Source organism: Priapulus caudatus, unplaced genomic scaffold (assembly GCF_000485595.1).
Source record: "Priapulus caudatus unplaced genomic scaffold, Priapulus_caudatus-5.0.1 Scaffold371, whole genome shotgun sequence".
Classification (NCBI taxonomy): domain Eukaryota; kingdom Metazoa; phylum Priapulida; class Priapulimorpha; order Priapulimorphida; family Priapulidae; genus Priapulus; species Priapulus caudatus.
In genome coordinates this window covers 237,218-253,547 of record NW_014577432.1, presented here as the reverse complement: position 1 = coordinate 253,547, position 16,330 = coordinate 237,218, and the positions used below count along the sequence as shown (strand labels likewise).

The 16,330-nt window shown below is 47.6% G+C and overlaps 1 protein-coding gene across 3 annotated transcripts in view; it reads left to right on the top strand.

Annotated features, from left to right (window-relative positions):
* The first annotated feature begins 5,471 nt into the window (after positions 1–5,471).
* The window catches only part of LOC106809643 (LRP2-binding protein-like), a 28,529-nt gene continuing 17,670 nt past the window's right edge, over positions 5,472–16,330 (top strand). Inside the window, exons 1-2 of one of the 3 annotated variants that reach the window (XM_014812807.1) lie at positions 5,472–5,928; positions 6,580–6,811. The gene's annotated coding sequence lies outside the window, so the exon portion shown is untranslated. The remainder of the gene's footprint in view (positions 5,929–6,579; positions 6,812–16,330) is intronic. The other 2 variants (XM_014812808.1, XM_014812806.1) reach the window with 2 other exon arrangements.

Genomic DNA, 16,330 nt, shown 5'->3' with positions numbered 1-16,330 from the left:
GTGTTAGGGTCTAGGGTTAGGTAGGTGTTAGGCTAGTTTTTTCTATTAAGTGCCTAGTTCCTATAGTCATCTTGGCAACCTCAAGTGCCTATAGTCGATACCTAGGAGTGCCTGTAGTTCATATCCTACAGTGCCTAGTACTTCATGATCCTACAGTGAGGCCTAGTCAGTCACATCATATCGCAATCTCTTACTGCCACTGCGGTGGGCTGTCAGCGTATCACTGCACAGGCCTGTCTGAGCTCAAGACGATGATGCGAGACAGCTCGACGAGGTGCACGCCAAAGCCCTTGGACGCTCAAGCTTCGGAAAAAGTATAATCAGCAGGAGAGGTCTAGTACCCACAGGAACCAGTAAGCGAAGCAGTCTTCGGCTCTTAATCAATAGACTTATCCTTTTTCGAAAAACTTGAGCCTCCCAAGGGCCTGTCTGACACGTAGCCAATGCCTATCAGATTCATATATAAGATCACGTGTTCGCTGACGTGCATACACACAACACGCCCGCAAGCACGCCAAGCTGAGGGACGGAAAGGAAGGGAGCGGAAGGGATGGACGGAGGTCGTCCCGCAGGGAACTCTGGACGGTCGAGTGAGGCGAGGTTCGATGGGAGGCTGAGGAGGAGGGAGTGGGAGGAGAGTGGTATGGTGTTTTTCTGTTTTTCTTGAAAGGGAGGTTCGAGGGATGAGAGAGAGCCACGAGCACAGAGAGACAGAGAAGAGACAGAGACACGGCCCTCGAGAGAAAGAGAGAGAGAGAGAGAGAAAGAGAGAGGAGAGAGAGGCGAGAGAAAGAGAGAGAGAGAGAGAGAGAGAGAGCGAGAGAGAAAGAGAGAGAGCGAGAAGTGGAGAGAAAGCCCACCGCATGTATCCAGATAACGAAGTCCTCTTCTGTCAGTCGTCGTCTTCCTTTCTTTCCCCTTCCTTCCTTCCTTCTTCCTTGCCCTTCTTCCTTCCTTCTTCCTTGCCTTCCTTCTTTGAGCACAGTGCTCTCTATCTGTCACACGGACACAACCCGCTTGTAGGGAACCACACAATGACACACACACACACACACACACACACACACACACACATGTATACGGTGACACCACAGCCACCTCCGCCACCACCAGCAGCAGTAGTAGAGAATCTACACTAACATCTCATCTTCTTCTTCTCCTTCTTCCTCTCTTTCTGGAGTCACGCTCGCTGCGGCACACTCACGTACACTACTTCTTATCTCTACTGCTCGCTGAGTTATGCTGCTAGAACCAGTGCTGCTGCTGCTGCTGCTACTACTAGGTACTACCATCAGCTGTGCCTCCATGCACCCCACTGGATGCTTGACTGACTGTCAGGAGCGCCGACAGGGCGCGTTCGTAACTTACTCCCCCTCCCAGTGGGGAGCAGGTGGGTGGGCACCGACGGGGGTGGGGGACAGAGCGAATGGATGTGCGTATATAGAGAGAGATTAGATGAGATGAGAGAGCGGTCAACGGAGAGAGAGAGGGGTAGCCCGGGTGGGAGAAGATGAAGATGGGATGAGAAAACGAGAAGTGGAGAAAGAGAGAGAAAGAGATGATGAAAGACACGCGCGTGGCGAGAGAGGGGAGAGAAAAGGCGAAAGAGGGGGAGACGCATAGAAGAGCCATCGTTATATATATATTCTATTAGTGCTGCTACTGCTGCTGCTGCTACTGCTGCTGTTGTTACTGATGCTGCTGTTACTGCTGCTGTTTCTGTTGTTGTTGTTGCTGCTGTTGTTACCGCTACTACTACTGCTGTTGCTGTTGTTTTTGTTTGTCTTGCTGCTGCTGTTGCAGCTGCTACTACTACTACTGCTTTTGGTGTTGTTTTTGTTGTTGTTGCTGCTGCTGTTACTACTACTACTACTAATGTTGTTGCTGTTGTTGTTGTTGTTGCTGCTGCTGCTGCTGCTACAACTACTGTTGCCTGCTCTCTGATGACTATGAATGTCATTGCTCGTCTGTCCTCTACCGAGCGGAGGAGCACCAGCAGCCGACCAATCAGGGGCTTCCTAGCAACTGACCAATCAAGGGCATCCTAGCAACCAACCAATTAGTAGCCTCGTTACAGCCAGCCAATCAGGGGCCCCGTAGCAACCGGCCAATCAGGAGCCTCGTATCAGCCGACCAATCAGGGGTCTCGTAGCAGCCGAGCAATCAGGAGCCTCCTAGCAACCGGCCAATCAGGGGCTTTCTAGCAACCGACCAATCAGGGGCCTCGTAGCAGCTGACCAATTAGGGGCCTCGTAGCAGCCGACTAATCAGGGGCCTCGTAGCAGCCGACCAATTAGGGGCCTCCTAGCAACCGACCAATCAGGGGCATCATAGCAGCCGACCAATCAGGGGCCTCCTAGCAACCGACCAATCAGGGGCCTCGTAGCAGCCAGCCAATCAAGAGCCTCGTAGCAGCCAACCAATCAGGGGCTCGTAGCAGCCAACCAATCAGGGGCCTCGTTGCAGCCGACCAATCAGGGGCCTCGCAGCAACCGACCGCGTCTACTACCAATGCTTGCCGCACGCACCCACTTACGCACACTTAGACACACACATATATACACTCACGCGCACAGGCACTCCTAAATGTCAAATGTCAAAGGTCAAATGTCAAATGCCATATGTCAAATGTCAAGGCTCCTTATCTCTTACCCCTACCTCTACCGCTAGCCCTGACCCTGAACCTAACCCTGACCCTAGCTTAGCGGGCGACTGCCACTTTCCGCTGACCACCTGTCCAACGCCACTTGATATAGATATAAAAGTATAATTTTACACGTTAATGTGATCAATATACTTCAACAGCGCCTGGCAGGCATAAATTTTCGATAGCTCACACACATACACTAAGACACAAACACAAATACACACGCGCGCTCTCCGCACCCCCTTCCCCCCATAGAGAGAGAGAGAGAGAAAAAGAGAGAGCGAGAAAGAGAGAGCGAGAGAGAGTGAGAGACACAGGCACGCGCATAGATATACCAATATATAATAGTCAAATATATTATGTCACAGACGATAACCGGGTTTTTCACGAATACGGCTGGACTCCTGGTAGCACTCCATCGGACTATTCCTATTTTACATACTTACACACATCGATATTCTCGGTGATACTGTAGATTTCACACCAGGTGGTATTTCACAGGCTTGCAAAACTTGCAAAATAACCGAGCCTGTGGGCGAACTAACTTCATGATACATTACTTACCTTGGTTGAATGTACACATTGACTGAAAGTCTTCCCTGATTTGAAGTCCACTCTGGCTGAATGTTAAGCGCCACTGCATTTCTGGCGTTGTTGTACCTTAACGCTAATTTAACGCCTGGCGTTGATGTTTGTACATCCTACAAAGAAGCTAACACCAAACAATTAACGCGTCTCGTCGTCACCTCGAAGGTTGCAATAACAACAAACACCTAGACGCGCAAAGATGTCTATATCGTTACGCAACCCACGTCGGTCCACACACACACACACACACACACACACACACACATCACACAAATCGCAACTCACACACACACACACACACTGACCTCGAATGGAACGCAAAACGACATGCACACACACGCTACGAAACATTCGTACACATGCAAGAGCGATTAAATATTAAGATAATATAATAAATAAAAAACAAATTCAATATATGTGTGTTTAATTAAGCGAGCTCCGAAGATCACGCCGCGCGCCACCGCTCACACCTACACGCGATAATAACTTTGTGTGGGGCGCTGCGTAGGTAGTTGGCAGTGAGATACAAGCTATACTGTTGATGTTATACCACCGCTGACCAAATAGGTACACGCCCGCCCCTTGTCAATTACATGAAAAACAATACCGTGAGTCCGTGAGTGTGTGACATGTGTGCCGGGGGGGGTGTGTGGGTGGGTGTGTGATGTATGGGGGGGGTGGGTGTTGTTTGTTGGTGTGGTGCGCGCGCGCGGGTGCGGCGCGCCCGGTGGTGCGCGCGCATGCGGGTGGGGTGTGGTGGTGAGTGGTGTGTGGAGTGTGCGGGGCGTAGCGTGCGTGCGCGTGTTTGTATAAGTAAATGCGAGGCGTTATCTATAATCGTCTTTGCCAAGAGCGATCATTCTATTATTCCCTATAGATGGCGCTGTGACACCGCAATCAACCGCACCTGTCCTTGCTAAAATGCCATTGACATTGCTACAATATTATTATCAAGAGCGTATTGACTATATAGTTAATACGTACACACTTAGTACGCTCTTGTTATTATGTATATTGAAGTAGTGTATAATGCGGTGATGGCAACATGCATTACCATTTCGCCATTTCGCCACCTATAAACAATCAATTTGCCCGCAAAGATCCTGTCCTTTAATTGTGCCTGTCATCATGGTCACTATCAAACTGCATGCAGTGGCCCCTTCCCACACTCAGGATAATACTCAGGTAGAATTGAGCCAGAGCGAGAGCGCCATCTGTCGTGGAGTTTGGGTCACTATAGGAGATGTACAACAGTAAGCCTCCGCAAATTGTTCACCGCACTATTTCGTCTCTAGAAAAGACCTTTTTTGGAATTTTTTTTCGCCGAAATTCGGCACTAGAGTGCAATAATTTGTATTATGTACGCAAGGTAGATGCCTCGTGGACGTCTAGGAAGCATTAGAAGTAAAATTATTCGTGTTGTGTAATTGTGCCATTCCAGCTAGTGGCGTAGCCATGGTCGCCGGTCGGGCATTTTTGCACCCGGCAGTTAGATGCGATATTATATGACTACTAGGCACTTAGGATATGACTACTAGGCACTTAAAAAAAAAAAAACCCTAACCCTAACCCTAACCTAACCTAAACCCTAAACCTAACCTAAACCCTAACCCTAACCCTAAAAAAAAAAAAAATTAAATTAAATTAAAGTGCCTAGTAGTCATATAATATCGCATCTAACTGCCGTTTGCGGCATTTTTGTGTATGAAACGGGATCCGACTACTCTGTAGAAATTCGCATCATAGAGCTGGAAAAAGTGTCGAGCGGAGCATAGAGCACAAATCTGTAGTTATTCAACATGAATAAAGTGTATGTTTTGTAAGCGCAGTAACAGTGTGCGTATTTTTAATTAATTTCTGTTCGATGCTTATTTAGGCCTGCAGCCGATGGACGCCTTCTACTGTCGTTCAACACCTATAACGAGCGAGCTGCGGATCACAAAGATGTGCGCTGACGAAGGCACGGTGAATTGTTAATCAAGTAATCGTTCGATTAACTACCGTAGCTTCTACTGTTGTATTTGTTACCGTGACACTTCCTCCAATACTGCGTTGAGGACGGGTTCACGATGTGCAGACTATTGTTCCTGAGTCGTTTACCGGCGAATTGATCGTCTGCGGAGACCGTGGGAAACCGACGATAAGGGGCCGTCTATAAATGTTGGCGGCTGTATGGGTCCATCTATAAATCTTGGCGGTTGTTTGGGGTCGTCTATGAATGCTGGCAGCTGTATGTGTGTTTGGTGTCCGTACGGAGGCGTGTGCGCACAGTTAGTGCGACAGTTTTTTTTATCGCTGACATGATATCAATTAAATAGCCTCCTATTACGCGTAAGTAGGAAATCGTGATACTATGGTTTAATGAACTGCTGATAGACGGACAATTGTACGTGTTGTTACTTTGAGTTCTGAACGTATCGGTGCCGTGCATGGACGTTATGACGTTAGTACTTGGTCTGGACGAGAATGGACCGTCGCTTCGTGTGCAGCCGAGTACGTGTGCACGCATTGTGTTTTTGTTACGTTTACGAGGCTAGGCGTTGGTTCAATATACCGCAACTTCACATACTTCAACATACGAGTCAACAGTGCTGCACGCGGTGACCGCTCGATGAGTTTAATAATCGTGCAGTTCGTTCACGGTGTCGAACAACTCCATACGTCGCGGATTAATAACACAGCCTTCACCGCCGGTAAGTATATAGGCCTACTATATATATTGGATATAGTCAATCTATCTATCATCTAGCTCACATATGTACATATGTAAGATGTACATATGTACATATGTACATATGCGATACACGTGTATCGCACTGGCACTTGGAATGTTGCAATAAATAAATGATATAGTAAATAAACACGAAATGTGTTTACTACCAAAGTCTTAATGTTTACGTATTCTCTATCGACTAATTCCAGGTAAATCCCATTGAAAGGACATATTTTGCAACACGCAGTCTCACCGCACGCACGCCGCCGTGAACAAACAATAAAAATATAGAGACTATATATATATACATATATATATATATCAAGAGCTAATAATACCGTGTAATAAGAATGCGTGTGGTTCAAGCTCCCTCCACTGCAGCCCACAATTTCACCGTACGCACACAGTACGTCATGTTCTCATTATACTTGTTGTTTGTGCACAGCGCGGCGTGCCTGGGGTGTAATTGTGTGTTGCAGAGGAGCATTTGAAGGGCATCGGCATTGAAGTTCGGTATCGGCAATAATAAGTTATGATATATGACTTAGATGAATGTATGAGTAGAGAATGAATACACACCGACGTTGACGTGTACGTGTGTGAACATAGTACGCTTGTGTTTGTATTTCAGGCGTATACAAAAATCCGTTTGTAGGTTTAGCTTCTACCCTCAAGTTGAAATTGCGCCTGTACTTATCTCAGACCGCCTGTGAGAATTGGGGGCACCGTAACGCCCAGCAGCTGTGTGTGAAAAAGGACGCAAACGCCAAGCTCTGGAGAGAGCGAGAGCACACAGAAGGAGCGATGCTGTGAGGCGGAAGGAAATCATATAGCCCCCGCCGTCTGGGACGAGAGAGAAAGAGGTGAGCGAGAGGCAAGAGAGCGAGAGAGAGAGAGAGGCGAGCGAGAGGCAAGAGAGAGAGAGAGAGAGAGAGAGAGAGAGACGCGCGCGCGCGAGAGCAAATCACATAATAACCAGGCTGTGACTAGGGAGATATGTACGTAAACAGCATACGAGATGTGAGTAGAGAAACTACTATATACTCGCTTAGCTGTGTAGAAGGAGAGAGAAGACTTTATACTAGTCTAACTGTGCAAAAGGAAAGAGTGAACGACATACACGAGATAACACTTATAGCAATTGCAACATATAGCTATTGGGCTGCTGGAGAGGAGAGGAGCGGAAAGAAAAGGGATAACACCATAACACTAATCTGCATACATCATCTTAGTAGGCACAGGCACTTGAAGCATATCAACTGTAAGCGCACGGCGCCGCCATTGCGCGTACACTAATACATAGATATATGAGTGTATCTCTTATATCTATGTATTAGTGTACGCGCAATGGCGGCGCCGTGCGCTTACAGTTGATATGCTTCAAGTGCCTGTGTTAGTAGGCACCATCACCACGTAAGCACGAGTTCGCAGCTGTGCACTTTTCTTCCCGCTTGCTTACCGGTCTGTTATAGCTGAGAATTTTACAATTATAATATTTCACTCAAAAACATGTTCAGCGAACGTTTTCTGACCGAGGTCACGTGAGTTGGCTAGACGCAGGTACGGGCATGCATACCTAAGCACAAGCAGACACACGTCAACAAGTAAGGAGAAACTGTAGTTGTTTTACAATGCTCTACATTGCATGCCGCACCAGAGAAGGAAACTTCTTGGGAGAAAAGGAAAGAAATCCGATTCACTGAATTGCTCAACAAACTATCACCCATTAGTATAAATCTTGTTTTTCGCATACCACAATTATGTCATGTCATCAAAAAGTGATTAAATCTATTTTACATATAAAACATATTGATCAATAACATCGCGTTTTAAACAATGACTATAACTGTTGGCTGTGAAACGTCGTGAAGTTCATCCATAGTCACGTGGCAGATATACCATAGGCAAATATTCCTAGTACCACTGTCCACTGGATATTTCTTGACTTGCCATAGATATCGCTCTCAGCATCTGTTACGAGATCTCATGGCTAAAGTAGAGGAGAACTCTGCTGATAACATGAAAGCTGGATTTGGGAAGTGTGGCATTGTTCCCGAAGATAGGAAGAAGGTCATTGATCGCTTGCCAACAGTAGACGATATACGGATACTGGTACCACAACAGTAAACCAAGCTGCAGTAGATGATAACTTCATGGATATTTTCAAAGAAATGCGTTATGATACTGCTAACCCGCAACGAAAACGAAAGAAGAAAGTCAGCTAGTGTAGAAACAGGAAAGAGTGTCACAAGAAAAAACTTGGGCGGGTCTGAAGAAGATGATCCAAACTGCAGACGAACAAGAAATAGACAATGTCAATTAGGGAACGATCAGTGCATGATGAAGACGAAAATAACTATGAGGAAAATGGAAGTGACGATGAGCAAGAAAGTGATGCTGAGCACAGGCACTTGGAGCGTTTCAATAAAATATAATGCTAAATAAATACGAAATCTATTTACTACCAAAGTCTCAATGTGTCTCTACTCTCTTTCGCCTATTATTGCCGACAATTTCCTGTAAATGCCGTGCAAATGCTCCTGATATATATATATATAATTTATATATATATATATATTATATATTATATACTTTTGTCGACCTGTCTTTTGAAAAAAAAACATGCATATTATATGCTACAATAATTATATTCTTGTAAAATGGTACACCCACACGCTCACACGCGGGCATAAATATACACCCACAAAGGCGTGCACGCACACGCGCATGGAAGTACACGCACGCACCGCACGCACGCGCAAACGCGAACACACGCACGCACACGCGTGCGCGAACTCACGCACGCGTAGGTTAAAAGCCGGTTATGTTTCAAACACGAGGCAAAAGGACGTCTAAGATCAGAATCGTTTAATCGCTCTAAGCACACTATCTTTACACAAAAATAACCCGCGGTAAGAGCGCCACAATGTAAACGCTTAACGCAATTCCCGCAGTCAATGTGTGCTCTCATGTAAGATGGTTGTAGCTTAGCTCGTGTTGGCAGCAGAATGAGCGGGTTTCTTCCCATCTGGCTGGAATGCTTGGTATCACGCTGGTTTTATGTTATCGGCGATCCACCCCTTGTCAGAACCTGTTCAAAATTTAACGTGTTTTTTGTGTCTTTTGCCACGGGGGAAATTGGTAATAGAATGTGGTTACGAAGGCGTTCATGGACGTTTGGCTACGCTTACAATCTTATCTCCCCTTCTCTCTCCGCTTCACTCACTCACTTGCTCACTCACCCCCCACCACCTACCCACATACACACACACACACACACACACACACACACACACACACACACACACACACACACACACTCACTCACTTACCCACTCACTCCTTACCACTCACTCACTCACTCACTCACCCCACTCACCCCCTACCACTCACTGCACTCACTCACTCACTCACTCACCTACTCAGCTCACTCCACCACTCACTCACCTCACTCACCTCACTCACTCACTCACTCGCCCTCACTCACGCACTCACGCACTCACTCACTTGCTCACTCACTCCCTCACTCACTCACTCACTCAACCCTCACCCACCCCCACACTCGCTCACTCACTACTCACTCACTCTCACTCATCACTTCCACTCACCGATCAACCCCACCCTCACACATACAAACAGACCCACCATTATACCCACCACCACACACCCACTCCTTCCACCCATCCTAATCACTCATTCGCCGTCTTTTATCCTACAATTCTATATCCGTGTTTTATTCAATCCTGTTTCCCCAGCTTCATTCCACCAAGGTATTACTAGCTCTTGATTTCATCCTGCTCTTACTCTCTCTCTCTCTCTCTCTCTTCCTGTCTTTCTTTCTCTCTCTTTTCCTCCTCTCGTTCGCCCCCCCCCCTTCCCCCTTTCCCTGCTCTCTCCCCATCTATCATCGTCCCATTCTCCGTCTTTGCGTCTCTCTTTCTCTCATTCAATCTCTCTCTCGTTCTCCCACTTTCCGTCCTGCTACTTTCTCCCCTTCTCATCATTCCCTCTCTTCATTCCCTTCCTGTTTCAACCCTCGCTCTGTTGCATGGTGGGACGCCGAGAAGTTGACTGTTCGACGTAGCGAAGAGGAACATAGGTCGGTACATGTAGTGATTGCCGGACAACCGGGTGATGTTTGAGCTTGCTGTTCAACTCTTGCCATGCCGGTCGCATCTGTTACTTTAGACGTGAACTCATATGTGTTACATATGAGCTGACAGAGCCCTCACAGAATATATCACAATAAAACTACGAGAATCTCTATATACGTTACCAGCAATCTATAATGCTTTCCAAGCCTTGTCACATCAGCGTATCCGTCAACGTCTTTGCTTTCTTGCTTTCGGCTCTGCATCACAGTGTGAGTTCTCCGTCTCTAATCCTTCATCAGCGGATATAATGAAGGTCCACGTTCTCTCTCTCTCACTCTCAGACTTTTCTTTCTCTCTCTTTCCTTTTCTCTCTATCGCATTCGTTCTCTCTCTCTCTACGAAAGTATTGTAGCCTTGCACACCATCAAGTGGGGAAATATGGAAGCCCTTTTATTCATTCCACTCAAAACTGTGCTGTTTTCATTCACCGTACTGCGCATGTGCTACATCGAGTTTTCTGTTCACGGACGTATTGTTTCAATTTTAGTTTGTATTGTGTTTTTTATTCAACTGTAGGTTGATAAAGGTTTCTTTGAATTCTTGTTTTCTCTTGAAAAAAGGTTTCCATTTTACTGTTGGTCTTTTCTGTTTTTTTTATCTCAGATTAAGTTGTTTTTATTTACAGAAGCACTGCACATTGTATATAGTACGCTTTTTATTTTACACAAGTTTTCTGTTTGAGGATTTCTTGTTATTTTTCACGGAGGACAGTGCATATGTTCTATAGCGAACTTTTTATTTTACTCTTCATGTTTTCTGTTCGTGGAGGTATTATTCTCATATAAAAAATAAAATTTTGGTAGCTATGGTCCGTGCCACCAGCTTCAGATAGGCACGAGATAATATTGACACTCGTAAGCGCTGTATTGTAGTTTAAGCAGTCTTGGCCAGGGCCCGCTCACACTATGACAACACCCACACATGCTCTCACACACTCTCACAACAACAGCTCGCCACCGGGTGTGGACTTTACCCTGCACCGGCCACGCGCATGGCATCGTCGTCACACCGAGCATCTCTAACTGCGGTACTTGCGACGTCTGACCTTCATTATTATACACGCAACAGAAGCTGTGCGCCTTACACAACCGAGGCGAATTGTTATTTCTTCGATGGCAGCTCGTATCATGTTGCTGTCACAGCAGCAGCGTGTTTCATGGCACTGTCATAGCTGTAGTTTGTATCATGGTGCTGTCACACCGGTAGCACGTATTATGGCGCTGTCACTCGCTGTCACAGCAGCAGCGTGTTTCATGGCACTGTCATAGCTGTAGTTTGTATCATGGTGCTGTCACACCGGTAGCACGTATTATGGCGCTGTCATACCAGCAGCGTGTTTCATGTCACTGCCATAGCTGCAGCGTGTACCATATCGCTGTCATAGTGGCAGCCTGTGTCATGGTACTGTCATAGCTACAGGGGTATCGTGACACTATTACAGTAGCAGCTTGTATCATGGCACTGTCTTAGTAGCAGGTTGTATCATGGTACTACCATAGCAGCAGCCTGTATCACAGTGCTGTCATGGCTGCAGCTTGTATCATTGTACTGTCATAGCTGCAGCTTAATTGTAACATGTCGCTGTCATAGCAGTAGCATGTATCATGGTACTGTCATAGCAGCAGCTTGTAACATGTCGCTGTCATAGCATCAGCTGGTATTATGGCACTGCTACAGCAGCCGTACATATCATGTCGCTGTCATAGCAGCAGCTTGTATCATGGTACTGTCATAGTTGCAGCATGTATCATGTAGTGTTATAGCGGCAGCTTGTATCATGGTACTGTCATAGTTGCAGCTTGTATCATGTCGCTGTCATAGCAGCTCAGCTTGTCTCATGGTACTGTCATAGTTGCAGATTGTATCATGTCGTTGTCACAGCAGCAGCTGGTATTATGGCACTGTCACAGCAGCCGTATATATCATGTTGCTGTCATAGCAATGAATGACAACAAATACAAGGAATGAGAACCATAGCAAGGATGTAGGTTGTCACCATTCGCTCAGACCTTGGACACGTAAGCATATATATTCGTAGCTATGGCATGTAGATTAGTGGGCTGAGATTTTGGAATTAATATAGCTGAGAGTTAACATGACACGTCGAAGGCTAAGTCACACACACACACACACACACACACACACACACACACACACACACACACACACACACACACACACACACACACACACCACACAAACACCATACGCAGCAATAGAGAGACACAGACACACAAAACACAAATACACACAACAAATATCACACACACACACACACACACACACACACCACACCACACAGACACACACACACACACTCACACACAAGCCGGCACATGACACAGCGCCACAAACGAACAACACACAACACACATCACACACACACACATACATACACAGAGCACAAACAACACACCGAGCAACAGCACCACACACACTACACAAACACACACACATCAAACACAGCATGACACACACATAGAGAGACAAAGACACAGACATCAGACAACAGACAATAACACAGACACCAGACACAGACACACAAACAAACACCCCCACGCCCCCCCACACACACACACACGCACACACACACTAACACACAGTATACGCACGCACGAAGCACACACAACACACGCCACGAACACAACAACGTCCACAACACACACACACACATACACAAAACACATCACGGCCCACACAGACGCAGCAACGGCAACTGCAATGGCACGCACGCCGGCACGATGGCACACACGTACATATATACATATTATACGAATACGAACACGTATACGTATGTATACGTATAAGTATACGTGTATACCTGTATACATAGACCTATATATACACTCACACACATTGTGACACATACACACGCATGCACGCACGCACGCACGCACGCACGCGCACATACACATACACATACACATACACATATAAATATAGTTGGAATTTTATGGGGTTGAGAGTGTATATTTTACCAGGATGGTGATAGTCTTGTGGGGAGAGTGTCATGGCCAGAGCCGTGCGTGTCCGTGTCTCGAACTCGTGGCGTGGTACGTGTAGCGCACGGCTGTTGCTAAATGCCATTCAGCTGAGAGCAACCAGTCGACGCCATGCGCGCTGATGTAGAGGGCGCTATTGTGTTCACACTTTTAGTGGCGCGCCTTCACCCGACGTTCCCACGCTCATTAGTCCGCTCCCCCTAACTCTCCCCCTCCTCCCGTCCACGACCGGCATCTCCACGCCAGCTGCCTTTTTATCATCAAGTATAAAGAAACGCGCGCCATTTACGCGCGACAATGAGGGCGGTTCCTTGTGTATAGCAGCCTCCGCTGACAATGGCCACCGGCCATGTCCCCTGGCGCCGTCTTCCGGCAGCGAGCAGCACAACCCTACGCTCCGATGTTACAACCATAGATATACTCTATGCATCTATGTACTATGCTCATGTATACTATATACATATATACTGCATAAAGCTATACGATGTAAGTCTATACTATGTACATTCTATACTACTACAAAAACTAACTATGCCTATGCATTCCGTCATTTATTAGTTTAGGACCCCCAAGATTGCCGCACTGTTCCGTCTGGAGAAGGGGCAACTCGACTCACACACTAACTCATTTGTGATGTTTCACACGCTCCGTCGTAAACAATCAACAGTCTGCGTGTAGTCTGAGTCGCGCTGCCCGATGTCCAGGTGGGTCATCTAGACCCACGAGCCGAGTTGGTCAACCTCCAGGCGGGTAAACTCGACACACGGGTCGGGTTTGCCGACAGGGTGCGTTTACTAGGGATATTACAGTGCCGACTTTCAAAGGCCGCACCGCGCCACCAATTCTGACTAATTTCAATTCGCTCACTTATGCTACTATTCAGAGTGTCCAGGGCCGACTCACGCATCGAGTGAAATAAATCTGCATTCTGTACCACGGTACTGAGCTAACTGGTTTTCATTGTGGCGATTTCGTAAGAGAATGTTTGCCCTAAATTTCTGTTTAGTTTGAACGTGGATTTATTGTTAATTTAAAGCATGGAGGGTCGGTTTAAGAGTAGGTTTGGCGCACCCTCGCGCGTGGTCCGCACCACAATGAGCGACACTTCCTGGCCCATAGAGTCCCTTTATTTAGAGAGAGGGAGAAAGATTGAAAAGAAGAGAGAGATAGAGATCGAGCGAGCGAAAGATGGACAGAGCGAGCAAGAGAGAGAGAGAGAGAACGCAATATAGATAGAAAGAAAGAGAGAACGATATGATCAAGAGTTCATATTAGAGATCTCTGTTATGGACTCTTGATATGGATATAGGGCGGCAACGCAAGGGAGTGATGCTCGCGGCGCACATACATGTTACATGCTCGCGGAGCTATGCACTCTCCGTAAGTGCCCTCTGTCTAGTTATCATAGCAGTGATAGAGGCAGTCTCGTATGTGCGCGTATGTGCGCGTATGTGTGTGCATGTGTGCTTGTGTGTGTGTGTGTGTGTGTGTGTGTGTGTGTGTGTGTGTGTGTGTGTGTGTGTGTGTGTGTGCACGCGCGTGCGTGTACGTGTGTGAATGCGTATGGGCATATGTCTGTGTGCATGCATGTCTGCGACTCTAGATCTGTGCGTGTGTGCGCGCGTTTCTCTCTGCCGGTCCTCTCTTTCTTCGGAGAAGCGAATCCTGTTGTTTTAACCGCCGTGTTAAATGTTACTCCGTTCATCAAGGCCATGGAATGGCCACCCACGTGTCTGTTATTATTATATGGTGGCATGATGGTCTGGCGGAATTACGCGCAGCTTTGTTGTTGAGCGCACTGCAATTCAACTGTAGTTGAACCATAAACTAGCACATAGCCAAAGCTTTAATGCAAAATTTTACAGATTTTCAATTTTTCTTCTTCATTGATTCATTTAAAGCGTTGACAAAGGTTTTTCCCGACTCGTTTTCGGTAAATGTGAAACAAAGTTAATGAATTTTTTTGGCTTGAGCATAGAGATACATCTCAGCTATGATTAAAACGTGGGATTGATTCGATTCCCCACGCTCTCCGTCACTCCACCCCATCCCCGCGCTCTGCCACCCACATCACACCCCCGCGTCACGCCACCCACTCCACCCCCCCGCTCTCCGCCACTCACTCCCCACCCCCACGCTCCGCCACCTACACTCCATCCCCGCGCTCTGCCTTATCTACTCTATCTCTCTTGCTGGTCCTCTCGTCTCTCTCTCTCTCTCTCGTCTCTCGTGCTCATGTCTCATCTCTCTCGTCGCTCTCGTCGTCTCTCGTCTTCTCTACTCTGCTCTCTTTCTCTGCGGCTCTCTCTCTCTCTTTCTAATCCTCGCTCTCTCGCCTTTCTCCCTCTTCTCTCCTCTCTCTGCCCTCTCCTCGTCCTCTCTCTCTCTCTCTCTCTCTTCTCTCCTTTCTTCCTGTCTGTGCTCGGGCTGCGGTGCAACGTGTACTTACAGGTGGTACGCTAATTTAGAGATCTATGCGCGCGTCCGTGGCAAGCATGCAGGTCCGTTTCGATAAAGAATGACTCGCAAATAAACACAAATTCCATACACTAGCTAAAGTCTGTCTTGTGTATGTATGCTCTAAGATAGATTCGAGCTAATAGATCCACGGTGAATATGCGTTAAAGATGCTCCTTGTTGCAACGTGATGCTATCCTCAGCCGGACGTAACACATCAGCTAGTTGCACAAGCTCAGCTGAAAAGATAGTGTTAACAGTATACATAGCCAAAGTACCTGTGGTATCTCTCGGCGCCAGTCACCCGATGTATCGTAGTAGGTTTCAGAGGGTCCGCCTCCATACAAACGCGGTCGCGGGACTGGGGAAGCGCGGCAGTGTGGGGTGGGGAGCGTGAGGGGGTGCGAAGCGGGGGGTGGGGGAAGCGCGGGAGTGGGGGAGCGAGGGGTGGGGAACGAGGGGTGGGGGAGCGTGGGGTGGGGAGCGCGGAAAGTGGGGAAGCGAGGGGTGGGGAGGCGGGGGTGGGGAAGTGAGGGGTGGGGAGCGCGGGAGGGATGGAGCGAGGGAGGGAGTGGGGAGCGAGGAGTGGGGAGCGCGGGGGGTGGGGGAGGCGCGAGAGTGGGGAGCGGGGGTGGGAGCGAGGGGTGGGGGAGTGAAGGGGTGGGGACCGGCAGGCATGTCGCGGGGTGGGGACCGAGGGGTGGGGAGTAGGGTAGGCGGAGCGCAGGTGGGAATGTGGGTGGCGGAGCGCGGGTGGGTGGTGGGTGGC